The sequence below is a fragment of the Oncorhynchus mykiss genome, chromosome 13 (assembly GCF_057628025.1).
Source record: "Oncorhynchus mykiss isolate SJ-2025 chromosome 13, ASM5762802v1, whole genome shotgun sequence".
Classification (NCBI taxonomy): Eukaryota; Metazoa; Chordata; class Actinopteri; order Salmoniformes; family Salmonidae; genus Oncorhynchus; species Oncorhynchus mykiss.
In genome coordinates, this window is record NC_143034.1 from 13162248 (window position 1) to 13168857 (window position 6610).

Consider the following 6610-nt stretch of genomic DNA (forward strand, 5'->3'; position numbering starts at 1 on the left):
TAGATTACACTACTTTACAGTCCAGACAGTAACTATCCCAGTTTCCCTTAGAAACTCACATAACAGCTAGATGACACTGCAGGTGTTATGCAGCGTGTAGCTGGAGTTGTCATATCCTTTGTAATACTGCAGGGTATATACTAACCATCTCTTCTTCCCACAGAGAGAAACTACCTTTTCCAGTAGGGCTTTTCTCCCACAGGCAGCGGACTGCGTCTAAGAAGGGTTGGTCTCAGCAGTCATCCTGAGGTGCTCCTCTTACAGGCCTAAAGGCCAAACTGAGAGGGTTGGACTCAGCAGTCATCCTGAGATGCTCCTCTTACAGGCCCAAAGGCCAAACTGAGAGGGTTGGACTCAGCAGTCATCCTGAGATGCTCCTCTTACAGGCCTAAAGGCCAAACTGAGAGGGTTGGACTCAGCAGTCATCCTGAGATGCTCCTCTTACAGGCCCAAAGGCCAAACTGAGAGGGTTGGACTCAGCAGTCATCCTGAGATGCTCCTCTTACAGGCCTAAAGGCCAAACTGAGAGAGGTGGAGTCTCCACAGACACTGAATACAGTGATGAAAGGCTACGAACTTCCATTCCGATGCCGGCCACCGCTATAGTTCTGGCACCTCAAATGTCTCAGGGTCTTCTAGTGTTGACGCCCTGGTTGACTGAATGTTTCCCAATGAGTTTCGACGAAGAAAGGAGTGTCAACCTCTCATTCTGAACAGGGATTCTGTATGACAGACGTTAACCCAGCCATTAGTTGTCCACACACGCCCCTCTCGTTGTGGTGGGTGAACTGGAGCTTCCCCCAGTGTGTTTGGCCCGACTAGGGCAATGGACACTTTTCACAGACGCAGGCAATACGAAAGCTTTATCAGTTTTCGTTAACTATGTTGAGAAGGTTCTGGGCCAGGGCCTATCCGACCGGACTCTCACATTGCATGTTGGACACTTACTGCAGCATATCTGCTGGCAATTTGCCAGCCTTTGCCTTTCTCTGTGGTGGCACATCCTACTGGAGGAGTAACTGGACATCCTACTGGAGGAGTAACTGGACATCCTACTGGAGGAGTAACCGGACATCCTACTGGAGGACTAACTGGACATCCTACTGGAGGAGTAACTGGACATCCTACTGGAGGACTAACTGGACATCCTACTGGAGGAGTAACTGGACATCCTACTGGAGGACTAACTGGACATCCTACTGGAGGAGTAACTGGACATCCTACTGGAGGAGTAACTGGACATCCTACTGGAGGACTAACTGGACATCCTACTGGAGGAGTAACTGGACATCCTACTGGAGGAGTAACTGGACATCCTACTGGAGGAGTAACTGGACATCCTACTGGAGGAGTAACTGGACATCCTACTGGAGGAGTAACTGGACATCCTACTGGAGGAGTAACTGGACATCCTACTGGAGGAGTAACTGGACATCCTACTGGAGGACTAACTGGACATCCTACTGGAGGACTAACTGGACATCCTACTGGAGGAGTAACTGGACATCCTACTGGAGGAGTAACTGGACATCCTACTGGAGGAGTAACTGGACATCCTACTGGAGGAGTAACTGGACATCCTACTGGAGGAGTAACTGGACATCCTACTGGAGGAGTAACTGGACATCCTACTGGAGGAGTAACTACCTTACCTGGACGATTGGATAGTCTGTTCCATCCAGGGAACAGGCCACAACGGACACGAGGACCCTCTTGAACCACATACGAGTTCTGGGCCTCACCCTATCACGGAAGGGGATCTACCTCAGGATGTCCATAGACTCGACTCTCATGAGGGCACGTCTCCCTCAGGTGAGAGTAAAAAAAATCCTATCCTACCTCAACCGTTTCTGGCTCAGACGAGCCATTTTGGTGTAAGAGTGCAAACAGTTACTCAGCCTACTGACGATGGCATCACTGTTGGTTCCACTGGGCATTCTCAATCAGGCCACTCCAGCCATTGTTCAATATCCCACGGCCAGCTTCCAAAACAACACAAACAACATTAATTGTTGGTGATGAGTGCATGTTTGAGGGCCCTATCAAAATGAATATCCCAATCTTTCCTGTTAAAAGGGGTGAGCCAGATCAGAGTCCACTGCAGAGAGCTGTTGTACACTGAAGCCTCTCTGCCGGGTTGAGGTTCCATGTCCAGACGCAGCCGCTGGATCCCCCCATGAGCTCAGAGTGGTTCATCTAGCTCTTCACCAGGTCCAGCCCTACCTGGTAGGACAGCATTTCCTGCCCCTGAGGCCCGACCTCCTGTTCAGGCTAGGGGGACACTGTGGCATCTGGACCCGCACTGTCTCCAGCTTCAGGCTTGGCCTGCAGGCCTGACCAGTCTAGGCCTGCAGGACAAGATGGTGAACACGTTGCGGAGCGACATGGTTGCTTCCACCAATGCGTCAAAACAAATGTGGTGGGTCATCTTCTGTACCTGGTTTGAGAGACATGTGTGCAAAAGGTTTTACTGTTTTCACTGCTTGATGCGGACCGAGTGGCATCCACATGGAGAGTGAACTTAGCTGCTGTCTCTGCATCCACATGGAGAGTGAACTTAGCTGCTGTCTCTGCATCCACATGGAGAGTGAACTTAGCTGCTGTCTCTGCATCCACATGGAGAGTCTATTTAGCTGCTGTCTCAGCATCCACATGGAGAGTGAACTTAGCTGCTGTCTCTGCATCCACATGAGGAGTGTCTCTGCATCCACATGGAGAGTGAACTTAGCTGCTGTCTCTACATCCACATGGATAGTCTATTTAGCTGCTGTCTCAGCATCCACATGGAGAGTGAACTTAGCTGCTGTCTCTACATCCACATGGAGAGTCTACTTAGCTGCTGTCTCTGCATCCACATGGAGAGTCTACTTAGCTGCTGTCTCTGCATCCACATGGAGAGTGAACTTAGCTGCTGTCTCAGCATCCACATGGAGAGTGAACTTAGCTGCTGTCTCTACATCCACATGGATAGTCTATTTAGCTGCTGTCTCAGCATCCACATGGAGAGTGAACTTAGCTGCTGTCTCTGCATCCACATGGAGAGTGAACTTAGCTGCTGTCTCTGCATCCACATGAGGAGTGTCTCTGCATCCACATGGAGAGTGAACTTAGCTGCTGTCTCTGCATCCACATGGAGAGTGAACTTAGCTGCTGTCTCTGCATCCATATGGAGAGTCTACTTAGCTGCTGTCTCTGCATCCACATGGAGAGTGAACTTAGCTGCTGTCTCTACATCCACATGGAGAGTCTATTTAGCTGCTGTCTCTACATCCACATGGAGAGTCTATTTAGCTGCTGTCTCAGCATCCACATGGAGAGTGAACTTAGCTGCTGTCTAAGCATCCACATGGAGAGTGTACTTAGCTGCTGTCTCAGCATCCACATGGAGAGTCTATTTAGCTGCTGTCTCTGCATCCACATGGAGAGGGAATTGAGCTGCTGTCTCTGCATCCACATGGAGAGTCTACTTAGCTGCTGTCTCTGCATCCACATGGAGAGTCTACTTAGCTGCTGTCTCAGCATCCACATGGAGAGTCTATTTAGCTGCTGTCTCAGCATCCACATGGAGAGTGAACTTAGCTGCTGTCTCTGCATCCACATGGAGAGTCTACTTAGCTGCTGTCTCTGCATCCACATGGAGAGTCTACTTAGCTGCTGTCTCTGCATCCACATGGAGAGTCTATTTAGCTGCTGTCTCAGCATCCACATGGAGAGTGAACTTAGCTGCTGTCTAAGCATCCACATGGAGAGTGTACTTAGCTGCTGTCTCAGCATCCACATGGAGAGTCTACTTAGCTGCTGTCTCTGCATCCACATGGAGAGTCTACTTAGCTGCTGTCTCTGCATCCACATGGAGAGTCTACTTAGCTGCTGTCTCTGCATCCACATGGAGAGTCTACTTAGCTGCTGTCTCTGCATCCACATGGAGAGTGTCTCTGCATCCACATGGAGAGTCTACTTAGCTGCTGTCTCTGCATCCACATGGAGAGTGAACTTAGCTGCTGTCTCAGCATCCACATGGAGAGTGAACTGAGCTGCTGTCTCAGCATCCACATGGAGAGTCTACTGAGCTGCTGTCTCTGCATCCACATGGAGAGTCTACTGAGCTGCTGTCTCTGCATCCACATGGAGAGTCTACTGAGCTGCTGTCTCTGCATCCACATGGAGAGTCTACTGAGCTGCTGTCTCAGCATCCACATGGAGAGTGAACTTAGCTGCTGCCTCAGCATCCACATGGAGAGTGAACTGAGCTGCTGTCTCAGCATCCACATGGAGAGTCTACTGAGCTGCTGTCTCTGCATCCACATGGAGAGTCTACTGAGCTGCTGTCTCAGCATCCACATGGAGAGTCTACTGAGCTGCTGTCTCAGCATCCACATGGAGAGTCTATTTAGCTGCTGTCTCTGCATCCACATGGAGAGTGTCTCTGCATCCACATGGAGAGTCTACTTAGCTGCTGTCTCAGCATCCACATGGAGAGTGAACTTAGCTGTTGTCTCTGCATCCACATGGAGAGTCTACTTAGCTGCTGTCTCTGCATCCACATGGAGAGTCTACTTAGCTGCTGTCTCTGCATCCACATGGAGAGTGTCTCTGCATCCACATGGAGAGTCTACTTAGCTGCTGTCTCTGCATCCACATGGAGAGTCTATTTAGCTGCTGTCTCTGCATCCACATGGAGAGTCTACTTAGCTGCTGTCTAAGAATCCACATGGAGAGTCTACTTAGCTGCTGTCTCTGCATCCACATGGAGAGTGTCTCTGCATCCACATGGAGAGTCTATTTAGCTGCTGTCTCTGCATCCACATGGAGAGTCTACTTAGCTGCTGTCTCTGCATCCACATGGAGAGTCTATTTAGCTGCTGTCTCTGCATCCACATGAGGAGTGTCTACTTAGCTGCTGTCTAAGCATCCACATGGAGAGTCTACTTAGCTGCTGTCTCTGCATCCACATGGAGAGTGTCTCTGCATCCACATGGAGAGTCTATTTAGCTGCTGTCTCTACATCCACATGGAGAGTCTACTTAGCTGCTGTCTCTGCATCCACATGGAGAGTCTATTTAGCTGCTGTTTCTGCATCCACATGGAGAGTGAACTTAGCTGCTGTCTCTGCATCCACATGGAGAGTCTATTTAGCTGCTGTTTCTGCATCCACATGGAGAGTGAACTTAGCTGCTGTCTCTACATGACAACGGCCACGAGGGACCCATCCGTTGCTCTCTTTATGAAGGGAGTTCAACGTCTGTGTCCAGGAATGGCCCGTTCAGTACCAAACTGGAACGTTGACGTGGTGCTGTCAGCGCTTGCTGAGCCGCCCTCGAGTCCCTAGAGTCGACGACTTTGAAGCACTATCCATAAAGGTGGTTTTCCTGTTGGCTGTTACCTCCACTAAGAGGGTGAGTGAACTACATGTCTTTTCAGTGAGCACGGAATGTTTTTCAGAATGGGCCCAGACAAGAGGAGTGTCACCCTCCCTCTTAATCCCTCATTCTTGATGAAGGTCCTGTTTAACAGACGTGAACCAGCCTTTACCTGTGTCTGCATATGCTCCTCCCACGGCTGCAGGTGAGCTGGGTGTTTGTTTCGCCAAGTGTGCCATGGACACCTACATTACACAGACACAGGCAATACGGCAGTCTGATTGGCTATTCGTTTGCTATGGTGAGAGAGTTCTGGGCCAGAGCCTATCGATACAAAGACTCTCACACTGGATTGTGGACACTATTACTACAGCATATCGGCAGGCCAGCCGGCTTCTAACTTCCTAGTAGTGCATTCTACTAGAGGAGTAGCTACATCGTGGGCCTCTGACCTATGACCTCTGACCTCTGCTGTAGTGGTGCATTCTACTAGAGGAGTAGCTACATTGTGGGCCTCTGACCTATGACCGCTGACCTCTGCTGTAGTGGTGCATTCTACTAGAGGAGTAGCTACATCGTGGTCACTGCTCTGAGGAGTTCCCCCTCAATGACATTTGCGCTTCGGCCAGTTGGGCCGTTTATGTGCTCTGTTGGATTACTCCAATCCTTTTTGTTGGTGATCCACAGCGCCTTGAAAAGGACACGAGGTGGAAGTAGTGCGCTGCAGCTATTTAAGGTGGTCAGTCGCAGCACTACCCGGTACACGGTACTAATCTGAAATTCTAACTCGGAATGTATCCTGCCACGTGGAAGGATACCTTATTGGAGTGATCCAATAGCTCACATAACCGTGGTTACATGCGTAACCTTCGATGTTCACTGAATTGCTAGCGCTAGCTGCTCAAAGATACCTAGCATCAATGCTAGCTTTGTTAACACCGGCTGCGTGATGAAACAGTTTCCTGTTTAGGTTAGAGGTCACGTTGAAGTGCATTTCAAATATAAACAGATTTGAAGCGATTTTACATTCTTCCATACCAAACAGATTGCTCTCTCAGGTGTTCTTGGAAGATCCCCTTTGAAAGAACAGGAGAACGCAGAACGCAAGTGCGCATTTTGGAACACAGCCAATGTTTTTACCACGTTTTAACTTTTGATGATGTCATCGGGTATAACTTTTTAACTCTATATTTGTTTTCTACAACTTAAAGAAATGTGCCGTTTTCACATATAGACAACGTGCTGTCAAT